This window comes from Podarcis erhardii (genome assembly GCF_964252035.2).
Source record: "Podarcis erhardii genome assembly, chromosome: 6".
Taxonomy (NCBI): Eukaryota; Metazoa; Chordata; class Lepidosauria; order Squamata; family Lacertidae; genus Podarcis; species Podarcis erhardii.
This window is the reverse complement of record NC_138510.1, coordinates 100191578-100204218: the sequence shown is the minus strand read 5'-3', so window position 1 is coordinate 100204218 and position 12641 is coordinate 100191578.

Below are 12641 nucleotides of genomic sequence, written 5' to 3'. Positions count from 1 at the left end.
TTGAACCTGATAAGAACTCGACACAGGAATTTTATTCAACTGAACAAACAGGGAAATCTGAGAAGGAGAATTATGTTGTCTCTGAAGAGAAGAAAGGGGGAGCTGTAACCCTGCAGATGCGAAAGGAGAGCTGCAATTTGAGGCCTGACATGATGGTAACAAGGGGAAATAAATTTTTGAAGATGGAAGCTTGGCCTGAATTGGAAAGTGAAAGATGGAGAGATCTCCTTACGTAGAGATCAGATGACCCTAGGATTATAAATCTGATCCAGGTGGAAGTTGGAGCTTTGGGGACATTTGGATCTGAAAGGAGAATGAAACAAGATTTGGAATACCCCATAGGCTTTACTTTTAAGTATGGAGGTTTGGCTGGAAGCAATGTGGATGCTGTTGGGTTGGAGCTTCCCCGAGATCTGGCTTTCAGTATGAAGGACTATCAAAAAGACTGGCAGAGGGGACATGAGAGAGATTTAAGAGCCTCGGATGTAAGATCTCCGGGCTAATGGCTTTTTGAGATTGATGGACTTATGTTGGGGACTGAAACCGGGAAGGGGGTATGGGTGGAATGGAAATTGGGAACTCAAAGGGTGTGATGGCCTGGGATTCCGAGTCTGAGAGTGATCCGGAGGAATCCCAGCCGGCGCAGGAGTCCCCGCCTCCAGGGCCGGCTGAACTGGGGCAAGGCCTAGTTGCTGAGGAAACTCAAGAGCAGGCACCAGGTGAAATCATTCAGGCCCCAGAGGTGCTGGAAGACTCAGTGGCTACAGGTGAGCCTCCCCCGGGGCCCAGTAACCCTTCGGCCTCTCCTGATCTGCAGAGGCTTAGGGCAGAGAGGCGAAGGGAACTGGTGTCTCCCAGGAGGAGTGCTCGCCTTAAGGCCAAGAGAGGCGGGGCTTCTGGGGGCCGGGACCGCCCCCGGCCTTAGAAGAAGATAAAGGTCAGGCAGCCCGGTCCCAGGTTGCGGGAGCAACGTCGTTGTGAAGTATCTGCTTTACCCAGTCCTTGTTCGGCACTCCCAGTGTGCCTGTTCCTCGCCCGGCTTCCTGCGTCTGCCTTACCAGTGTTCCTGTTCCCCGCCTGGACTCCTGCTTCTGCCTTACCAGTGTTCCGGTTCCTCGCCTGGCTTCCTGCTTCTGCTCTACCATCGTTCCTGCTACCCCGCCCGGCTCCCTGTTGATCTTGGCCTACGGTAATAGTACCTCATCCCCCCTGGGACCAGCACAGTTTGCTCCCGCCATACCCGCACTCCCCCTTCGTAGGGGTGCGTTCGGGAAGAGCCAGAGGCCATGGCTGACCAAGCGGCTGCACTGGTGGATTTGGCCCAGAGGAACCAGACCTTGACTCACACCGTGCAGCAGCTCAGTGACGCGGTTGTGGCACTTCAGCAACGCTTGGAAGCCCTACCGGCTCCTGGGGCCGACGCCCCGGCTCCTGGCAAGTACCCAGTGGCTTTGCCTGAGAAATTTGATGGAGCCCCGGCCAGCTTTCCCATGTTCCTGGCCCAGGCCAAGCTGTATATTCAGGGGCGAGCCCGGAACTTTCCTGACGACCGCACCAAGGTGCACTTTTTGATTAGTTTGTTAAAGGACCAGGCGGCCAAGTGGGCGTTGCCGCTACTCAGGCAAGACTCCCCCTTGCTGGCAGACTATACGGGGTTTTGCAATCATTTGGAGGCCGCGTTCGGCAATCCCCAGAAAGGGAGTCAAGGCAACCGGGCGATTCGGCGCTTGAAACAGGGCAAGTCCACGGTGGCCGCATATACCACGGAGTTTCGGCTGCTGGCACAGGACTTGACCTGGAATGATTCGGCACTGCGGGACCAGTATCTCGAGGGGCTTTCAGACGAGGTACTGGACCAGTTGGCCACAATGGAACGCCCCACCACGCTAGACACTCTCATTCAACGGTGTCTACAAATAGACGATCGGTTGGAGGATCGTCGTCAGGCCCGGGGTCGCCGACACTTCCAGTTCACGGCACCAGCTTTTTCCAGCAGCTCCACGGTCACAACTGATTTAACGGAGGAGCCTATGCAGCTCGGGGCAGTGCGGCCACGCCTTTCCCCTGCAGAGAAGGCGCGGCGTCGGGAGGGAAATCTCTGTCTTTACTGTGGCGGAAGTGGACACTTCGCTCGGTCTTGTCCAGAGAAAACGCCAGCCGCAGGGAAACCGCCAACCCCAGTAGCTGATGGCCCTAGCTACCGGGGGTCCCAAACAGCACAGAATGGGGCCGCACCAATTGAATTACAACACCTTATGGTTCCGGTACATCTATACCCTCCAGGAGGGCCATGGATTCTTACCCATGCTCTGGTGGATTCAGGGGCAACCCGCTCTTATATGGACGCTGCTTTTGCTGCCCAGCATCGGGTGCCACTTTGGAACAAGCCAGAACCGGTACAGGTGGAGGCAATCGACGGACGGCCACTGCGTTCGGGCGCCGTAACTCAAGAGACCCAGCCCCTGGTCCTGTGCCTCCAGCAGCACCGTGAGATGCGAACTCTGGATATTGCTTCCATGCCCCGGTTCCCCCTGGTGCTTGGGATGGACTGGCTAGAGGCTCACAATGTGCAGATTGACTGGGTCAAACGGACTGTACACTTCCCAGACCCCAATTCTCCTGCTGAGACTGAGATGCTAGCAGCTGCGCCCACTGAGGAGGCGGCTGCGACGCTCCCCGCTGAGTACCGGGACTATCACGACGTGTTCGAGGAACGGGGGGCAGACCAGCTGCCGCCGCATCGGTCCTTTGACTGCGGCATAGACCTCCAGCCCGGAGCGCCTCTACCGGTGAGTCGCTTATACTCGTTAACAGAGCCAGAGCGCGAGGCTTTGCAGGACTTCTTGCGCAAGAACCTGGAGCGTGGGTTCATTAGACCCTCTACCTCGCCCACTGCTGCACCAGTGCTCTTTGTTAAAAAGAAATGTGGGGAGCTCCGCCTTTGCCATGATTACCGGGCCCTGAACAAAATTACCATCCCGGACCGGTACCCCTTGCCCCTTATTTCGGAGTTACTGGAGCGGGTGCAAGGGGCGCAGGTGTTCACCAAGCTAGACCTCCGGGGAGCCTACAATTTGATTCGGATCCGCGCCGGGGATGAGTGGAAGACAGCATTCGGGACCCGGTACGGACAGTTTGAATACCTGGTTATGCCCTTTGGTTTGTGCAACGCGCCTGCTGTGTTCCAACGGTACATCAACCACGTGTTCCAGGACTTGCTAGACAAGTACGTGGTGGTGTACTTGGATGACATTCTGATTTACTCCCGTGACCCGGCGTGCCACGAGGGCCATGTCCGGACCGTGCTGCAGCGCTTGCGCGAGCATCGTCTGTATGCAAAGCTCAGCAAGTGCGAGTTCCATCAGCAGTCAGTGGACTTCCTGGGTCATCGACTCTCACCAGGTGGGGTGCAAATGGATCCTGGGAAGGTGGCAGCGGTTCGAGAATGGGCGGCACCTCGGAACCGCAAGGACCTACAGCGTTTCCTGGGGTTCGCCAACTATTACCGGACCTTCATTGCGGATTATGCTCACCGCACCACCCCGTTGACCCGGCTTCTGCGCCCCAAGACGCCGTTTTCCTGGGACAAGGAGGCGGAGGAGGCATTTCAAGGGTTGAAGGCCTGTTTCCAGAGAGCGCCAATCTTGCAACATCCGGATCCTTCTCGACCCTTTGTGGTAGAGACTGACGCCTCCAGTACGGCTCTCGGTGCCGTCTTATCTCAGCAGCACGGACCGGAAGCGCCACTCTTACCCTGCGCCTTCTATTCCCGCCAGCTCCTTCCAGCGGAGCGTAACTATACCGTGTGGGAGCGGGAACTGCTGGCCATCAAGGTGGCCTTTGAGGTTTGGCGCCACCATCTTGAAGGAGCAAGACACCCGGTGGAGGTGAGAACCGACCACCGGAACCTGGAATACCTCCAGACCACCCGCAAGCTGAACCAAAGGCAGATCCGGTGGGCGTTGTTCTTTTCCCGGTTCCAGTTCCGGATCCGCTACATCCCTAGCTCCCAAAACCAGAAGGCGGATGCCCTGTCCCGGAAACCTGAAGACAACGCAGACACGGTTCAGCAAGCAGCACCCACCACGATCCTACCACCAGCTGCGTTCCTGGCCACCCAGGAGGTCGAGCCACTGCAGGCTCGGGTGCGGGAACAGCTGCGGGTCGACGCTTGGGCCCAGGAACGACTCCGGGAACTGGCCGAAGGATCATGCCCTCAGTATCCAGGGCTGGTCTCGCATCAGGGTCTTCTGCTGCACTACGGGCGCCTGTACATCCCACCAGGGCCGCTGCGGGCTGAGGTTCTCCAGATGACCCATGACGCTCCAGCGGCGGGACACTTTGGGCGGTATCGGACCACCCATCTGGTAAGCCGTGAGTTTTGGTGGCCCCGTTTAAAGGCTGACGTGGCTCGCTACGTCGCTGGTTGTGACGTCTGCAGGCGGGCCAAGGGGCCTACCGGGCGACCCCCCGGCCTCCTTCAGCCGTTGCCGGTTCCACCACGTCCTTGGCACACAGTTTCTCTAGACTTTGTAGTGGAGTTACCCCCGTCTCGTGGCTGCACCTGCCTTCTAGTTTTCTCCGACCACTTCACGAAGATGGTACACTGTGCCCCCTGCCCATCCATACCGTCAGCTAAGGAAACCGCGCAGCTGTACCTTCAGCATGTCTTCCGCCTGCATGGCCTACCTGAGCGTGTAGTATCCGACCGCGGCGTTCAGTTCACGTCCCGGTTTTGGCGTGCTTTGCACCAGGCCCTCGGAACAGAGGTCTGTCTCTCATCTGCTTACCACCCACAGACTGATGGCCAGACGGAACGGGCGAACGCGGTACTGGAACAGTACCTCCGGTGTTACTGCAGCTACCAGCAGGACGACTGGGTCGACCACCTAGCATTGGCGGAGTTCGCTTATAACAACGCGGTGAATGCGTCCACCCAGCAGACCCCGTTCCAAGCCAGTTATGGCCTTCATCCACGGTTGTTTCCGGATGTGCTGCCGGCATCTACGGTCCCTGCGGTGACAGAGTGGCTTCAGGAGCTCCAGTCCCAGCAACAGCTGTTGATGGAGCAGCTGCACCAGGCCAAGGAGGCGTACAAGGTCCAGGCCGACCGCCACCGCCAGGTGGGGCCGGAACTTCGCGTCGGTGACTTGGTATGGCTTTCCACTCGCCACCTCCACCCTTCTCGACCTTCGCGGAAGCTGGACGCCCGGTTCACCGGCCCGTTCCCTATCGTGGACCAGGTCTCGCCTGTGGCATTCCGTCTCCGGTTGCCAGCAAACCTGAAGGTTCACCCGGTATTCCACAGGTCCCTTCTGAGTCCGGTGGCCCCACCCGACGAGTTCCACCCGGACCGTCCCCGACCGCAGCCAGTCTTGGTGCAGGGAGAGCCTGAGTACGAGGTGGAACGCATTCTGGACTCCCGATACCGCAGGGGAAGGCTGCAGTATCTCATTGACTGGAAGGGGTATGGGCCAGAGGACTGTTCCTGGGAACCAGCGGTCAACGTCCACGCACCTGCCTGCATCCGGGAGTTTCATGCAGCGTATCCCAGCAAGCCGGGTCCGGGCCCTCAAGTGAGGGGGGGGCCTGGGAGGGGGGATGGTGTGATGGCCTGGGATTCCGAGTCTGAGAGTGATCCGGAGGAATCCCAGCCGGCGCAGGAGTCCCCGCCTCCAGGGCCGGCTGAACTGGGGCAAGGCCTAGTTGCTGAGGAAACTCAAGAGCAGGCACCAGGTGAAATCATTCAGGCCCCAGAGGTGCTGGAAGACTCAGTGGCTACAGGTGAGCCTCCCCCGGGGCCCAGTAACCCTTCGGCCTCTCCTGATCTGCAGAGGCTTAGGGCAGAGAGGCGAAGGGAACTGGTGTCTCCCAGGAGGAGTGCTCGCCTTAAGGCCAAGAGAGGCGGGGCTTCTGGGGGCCGGGACCGCCCCCGGCCTTAGAAGAAGATAAAGGTCAGGCAGCCCGGTCCCAGGTTGCGGGAGCAACGTCGTTGTGAAGTATCTGCTTTACCCAGTCCTTGTTCGGCACTCCCAGTGTGCCTGTTCCTCGCCCGGCTTCCTGCGTCTGCCTTACCAGTGTTCCTGTTCCCCGCCTGGACTCCTGCTTCTGCCTTACCAGTGTTCCGGTTCCTCGCCTGGCTTCCTGCTTCTGCTCTACCATCGTTCCTGCTACCCCGCCCGGCTCCCTGTTGATCTTGGCCTACGGTAATAGTACCTCATCCCCCCTGGGACCAGCACAGGTATACTGTTAGGGTGTGAAACCTAAGACGCTGGCAAGTTAGCAATGTCATGTGACTTTAAGTAGTCAAGCTCGTTAAGTTGTTAAGTTGCTCATTATATAAAGAGTGTTTGTTTTCTCTGCCTGTGGGGCGTGAAGGAAAAATGTCTGAAAGCTCCGGAGGTGTTTCTGTTATCTTTCTGCAATAAACCTGTCTTTGGAAAGACAGGCTTCCCTGTGTCGTTATTTCTTTGCTGCTGAGACTCTGAAGCTTGTACTGCAACAAGAATCTCTGCACTGGATTTAATTAATGCTCTGCAAAGAGAACTGTTGCTGGTTGCGCAGCGGAAGCGTTTACTGGACCAGTACACAGACTCTCTTAGGTTATGGCTCCTTCTACGTTTCTACAGCTGTATTGTGTGCAGAGAAAGTGAAAGCAGCTTTCGGATGAGAGAACACCGGCTTGGGCGTAAATCCAGCTCTTAAAGGAACTGAGAGGCTGCAGAAAGTTGAGAGAGCTGCATAAGTGAAGATTTACAGCTTCATTAGCTGCAAAAGGCTAGCTTGACCTCCCGTTGTGTTTTTGTTTTGTTAATAAAAACAGAGGACGGTGGTAGGTTGCTAGTGAAGAGACAGAGGGAAAAAGTTTAAAAGGCTTCAGAGGAGGCTGGAGGCATCTGAAAAGTGAGTAAAACAAATCCCAAGGGGAAAGAGAAGCAAGGGCACACAGAGGGAGTAGCAGCCGACCCCAAGAATGGCAGTGGAAAATTTCCAGGTTCCCTTTACAAAGTTGAACTCTGCTAATTACGTGCAGTGGTCTAAGAGGGCTCAAGTCTGGTTGGAAGCCAAAGAAGTGTGGGCTGACTATGTCCAAAGGCGAAAGCCGTTTGTGGCTGTTGCAGCAGATGCCACAGCAGAGCAACAGGCTGCTGCACATGCTCAGAACAGGGAACATGATAAAATGGACACTAAAGCTAGATGCATGTTGATGGTATCGATAGACGATTCCCAATTACCTCATGTGGAAAATTTAAGGTCTGCATTTGAAATTTGGGAAGCTCTTAGGCGAATTCACCATAGAGCCACGCCCGATGAGAAGGTGAACATTATACGTGCTTTGTATGAGTTGAAACTGAAGCCAGGGGATAGTGTGGTTGAACACACGTCACAGATGACTGAGTATTTCAACCGACTGTCATCTCTAGGTGTGAATTTTCCTGAAAATATTAAAGTTTATACTCTGCTTAGCAGTCTGCATGCAGGGTTTAAAAACTTAGTACTAACTTTACAAGTTTTGCCAGAGGACCAGCTGAATATGAATTATGTGACTGGTAGATTGTGTGAGCAAGAATATCAACATCATCGAAAACGTATTGATAATTCAAATACCCCAAGGGTTGGATGTTCAGATAATTCCCAGCGTGGGGAAACTAGCAGGCAGAGCTGTAAGGAAGCCTCACAAGTGTTTGCTATGGCCAGCAAGTCATGTTTTCGATGTGGCAGCAGATTTCATTTGATAGCAAAGTGTCCAGAAAAGCAACAGGAATTTCAACAGTCCAAGGTCAGTTTCCGGAGCTACAGGGGAAGACGAAGTGAGAACTACAAGAATCAACGATCCAGAGGGGGAGCAGGTGCTGATAAGGGACTATCTGCAATGGCAGCACAACAGAGTCCTAAAAGGAGCCAACAAACTTTGAAGTGGATAATTGACAGTGGAGCAAGTCACAATTTAGTTCCAGCGACATCTAGTGGTAGCTTGATGAACTGCAAGATATTGCCAGTTGCAAAAACTGTGACTATAGCAGACAATAGTAAACGAGAAATGAACCTTAAAGGCACAATTTGTTAATTGTTTGCAAACTAACCTTCCTGTTTTCGTTCTTCCAGGAATGAAGAATGAACTTTTGAGTGTATCATGCCTGGTAAAAAGTGGTTTTAAGGCTGAGTTTGAAAATGATGTGTGCACCATTTCAAAACAGGGGAAGGAGCTAGTTAAAATTCCCTGTGAGGATGGGCTTTTTGTTTTGGATGAAGAGCAGTTAGCAGCAGGTAGATGTTCAACAGGTGAAGCGCAAGCTAAGTGTGTAAATAAGGCTCCTCATATAGGTTGTCCTCATCTACTACACAGAAGGTTAGCTCATATATGCTTTAAGTATGTAAGCAAGATGCCAGATTTAGCTGAGGAGTGTAACATTAAACCCTGTCCAAATTTTCTGGATTGTTGTGCTTGTAAACATGCTAAGGTTAAGACATGTAACTATCCTAGATCTGATAGAGTAAGCAAGAAACCCTTTGAACTTGTGCACACAGACGTGTGTGGCCCTATGCCAGTCAAATCGCTTGGAGGTGCGAGATTTATGCAAATTTTGGTAGATGATTTTTCAAGGGCTAGTTGGGTTTTCTTTCTGAAAGAAAAATCACAAGCAGCTTCCATCCTGATGGATTGGATTGAAGAAGTCGAATGTAAATTTGACACCAGGGTGCATAAAATACAATCAGATCGTGGTGGGGAATATGTGAACCACACGCTGGAGACGTGGTTAAAAAGGAAAGGTATAGTTCATAGACTTACCAATCCCTATTCACCACAGGAGAATGCAGTTGCCGAAAGAAAATTTCGAACATTACAGGAAGCCATTGCTGCTTTGCTGTTTGATTCTGGACTTCCACAGCGGTTTTGGGCTGAGGCTGCACTGTATGCGAATTATACTTTTAACAGAGTGTACAATAGCACAGTAGGCAACACTCCTTACTTCATGCTATTTGAAAAAAACCCAAAAATTGATCATCTAAGAGTTTTTGGATGTTGTGCTTATGTGCTGGTGCCTAGGGCACAACGTAGGAAAGGCGATCCTAGATCTAAAGAAATGTTTTTCTGTGGTTATCAAGCAAACACAAAAGGCTGGAGATTTGTGAATGTAGAAGGCAATCAAACAAAAATCACAATCAGCAGAAGTGCGGAATTTTGTGAACAGGATGGTTGGAATAAAATTCATGGAAATCCTGACATACTATTTGATGTGGTGAACAGTAACAATGAAACTCAGGCCCCAGGGCAGGTATTAGTTCCAGAACAGGCTGAGGAATTTGAGTCTGAGGACGAGGGTGAGAAATCGTCTAGTTCACCCAAGTCTGTAAAGTCAGAATCTTCTAGCTCTAAAAGTTCACCTGTACAGCAAGAGAGACGTGTAAAGTCAGAATCAGAAAGCTCTTCAACTACTAGTGACAAACAGATGACGACTAGTGATTCTGGGTCAGAGGGGGAAACTGAAGGAACATCACAGGAACTGTTAAGGCGTTCCAAGCGTGCCAACAAAGGTATACCTCCTGAAAGGTACCAAGCTATTAGTGTTTGGGCTGGTTTAGCAAATTGCGAACCTGAAAGTTTTGAGGAGGTTGAGCAATTACCCCAGGAGGAGGCCAGTAGGTGGCGTGAGGCCATGCAAAAAGAGTTGAATTCTATGAAAGAACTGGGTGTGTTTTCCATCACCAAACTGTCAGAAGGTACCAAGGCAGTAAGTTGTAGGTGGGTGTACAGGATAAAGACAACAGCGACGGGGAAACCAGAGTACAAAGCAAGGCTTGTAGCTCGAGGTTTTACGCAAAGAAAGGGGTTACATTATTCCGAAGTCTATGCTCCCACTTCAAGGAGTGAAACCCTACGGGCACTATTAGCAGTTGCTGCTCAGAAAGGGTTCAAAGTGAATCAATTTGATGTCTCTACAGCTTATCTTCATTCAGACTTGGCTGAAGAGCTCTATATGGAGCTACCGCCAGGATTGAAAGTTGGTAAATCAAATCAGGTATGGAAACTACATAAATCTATTTATGGACTCAAGCAATCTGCTCATAATTGGAATGAGTGTTTGAATGACGTTTTGGTAGGCATTGGTTTTAGCAGGAGCAGGGCTGACAATTGCTTATATTTCAGAGGTTCAGGAGATGCTCAAGAATCTTTGCTTGTTTATGTAGATGACCTGATTTATACTTCAAAGACACAAGAACAAGTAAAAAAACTAGCCAAAGAGTTAAATAAACACTTCAAAGTTAAGAATCTTGGTGATGTAAAGGTCTATCTTGGTGTTCAGATAGATAGGACCAAAAATGGCAGTTTCCTACTGAATCAAAAAGGCAAGATATTGCAAATGTTGAAAAAGTTTGGCATGACGGAGTGTGCAGGTGTTAGAACACCAATGGAAATGGGTTTTGTAAAAGACAATGAGTTCAAGGATAGTGCTGAATTCAAGCGTGCTGAAATATTTCAGTCAGCACTGGGAAGCTTACTTCATCTTTCGCAATGGAGTAGACCAGACATTGCTTACGCTGTTAACTTACTCAGCAGAGAAGCTTCAAAACCTAGTGTAAATGCATGGAAAGGAATTCAAAGAGTGTTAAGATATTTACAATACACCAAAGATTTTTGCCTTGAATTATATTCTGAAGGACAAGCACAGATTACTTGTTGGGCAGATAGTGATTGGGCAAATTTAAAGGATAGAAAATCAGTGTCTGGCTGTGTAATAAAATTTGGTAACTCTCTGATTGGGTGGAGATCCAAGAAACAGAACCTGATTGCTTTGTCGTCAACAGAAGCTGAGTTCTGTGCCTTATCTGAGTTATGTAGAGATCTAGAATTTTACAAATGCTTGGCACAAGAGATGTATGAAAAGGCCATCACTCCAATCACTGTATGGGGTGATAATCAACCGTGTCTTAAGTTAGCACAAAATGGGCAGTTTAAAGGTCGTACTAAACATTTGGATATCCGCTTTCAAAATGTTTGTCAAACGGTAAAAGCAGGAATTGTTAAATTAAATTACTGTCCCAGTCATGAAAATCAAGCTGATGGTTTTACAAAACCGCTTGGGTTTCAGCGGCATGAAAACTTTTGTGAAGAAATGGGTCTGAAGTAATTTTGTTTTTGTATTGCCAGCGAGAGGGGGTGTTAGGGTGTGAAACCTAAGACGCTGGCAAGTTAGCAATGTCATGTGACTTTAAGTAGTCAAGCTCGTTAAGTTGTTAAGTTGCTCATTATATAAAGAGTGTTTTCTCTGCCTGTGGGGCGTGAAGCAAAAATGTCTGAAAGCTCCGGAGGTGTTTCTGTTATGTTTCTGCAATAAACCTGTCTTTGGAAAGACAGGCTTCCCTGTGTCGTTATTTCTTTGCTGCTGAGACTCTGAAGCTTGTACTGCAACAAGAATCTCTGCACTGGACCAGTGCAGTTTACTGGACCAGTACACAGACTCTCTTATATACAATATAATCTGCTTTTTTGTTTTTTATGTGAGTTGGGAAATTCGTGGAAGGGAATTTTTTTTTCGACCTTGGAGAAACGTCTTAAGAATAGGTATTGATCTGTAGGTTTGGACGGGAGTTGGAATTGGATAAAGTAAAAGTGGTTTTTAAAATAAATTAAATTATTTAAATGAAAATAAGGTTGGAAGGATTTGCAGAAATAACGATTGGAACTAGAATACAAAAATGGGAGGTGTGAGGAGGTCAAGGAAACAAGTAAAGGAAGAAAGTTATGTAAAGGTTTAATCTGTTCTTTTTTTCTTTTTTTTTTAAGTGAGTGTATTTTCCTTATTGGCTGTTGTTGTATTTTTTTTGTATTTTGTATTTCTTGTTTTTTTATTTCCTTTCTGTAATTCTTAAACTTTGAATAAATATTATTTTAAAAAAAAACAAGAAAAAAAAACTTTCCTTCTCCAGTCCAGGCAGGGCTCCGATCCTCAAAATCTGACTTTTTCTAAAATCAATCATAAAAGGCCTCAACTTATAGTCCTCAATTTGCCTCTGTAAGGCTGGGGCTCCCACTTGTATTACTTTAGGTTCAACAACAGCAACTTTCTCCTTCGCCTTCGCCTTCTCGACAATTTGCCCTGTCAAAGTAGATTCCTGTATCAGATCCTGAATAATTTCTGTATTGATAGTCACTTTTTGTCCCAAGATAGTCACTTTTTGTCCCAACTTATCAATTTTAGTATTCATGACATCTGTCTTCTTGTGGAGTTGTTCCAATGAGTGACTTATCTTGCATAATGCAATCACTAAAGCTTCCTCTGTCGACATTCTCAAATAGTCCAAGGTCAATCCCTGATTCTCACAGTCTCTTATCTTGCAGCTGGTTCCCCCAGCTCAGCTCTTATAACAGTTTCAAAAGCTCCCTCTAGAGGGAAACAGTTTCTATTTGTGTTAATCATAGAATCATAGAGTTGGAAGAGACCACAAGGGCCATCGAGTCCAACCCCCTGCCAAGCAGGAAACACCATCAGAGTACTCCTGACATATGGTCGTCAAGCCTCTGCTTAAAGACCTCCAAAGAAGGAGACTCCACCACACTCCTTGGCAGCAAATTCCACTGTCGAACAGCTCTTACTGTCAGGAAGTTCTTCCTAATGTTTAGGTGGAATCTTTTTTCT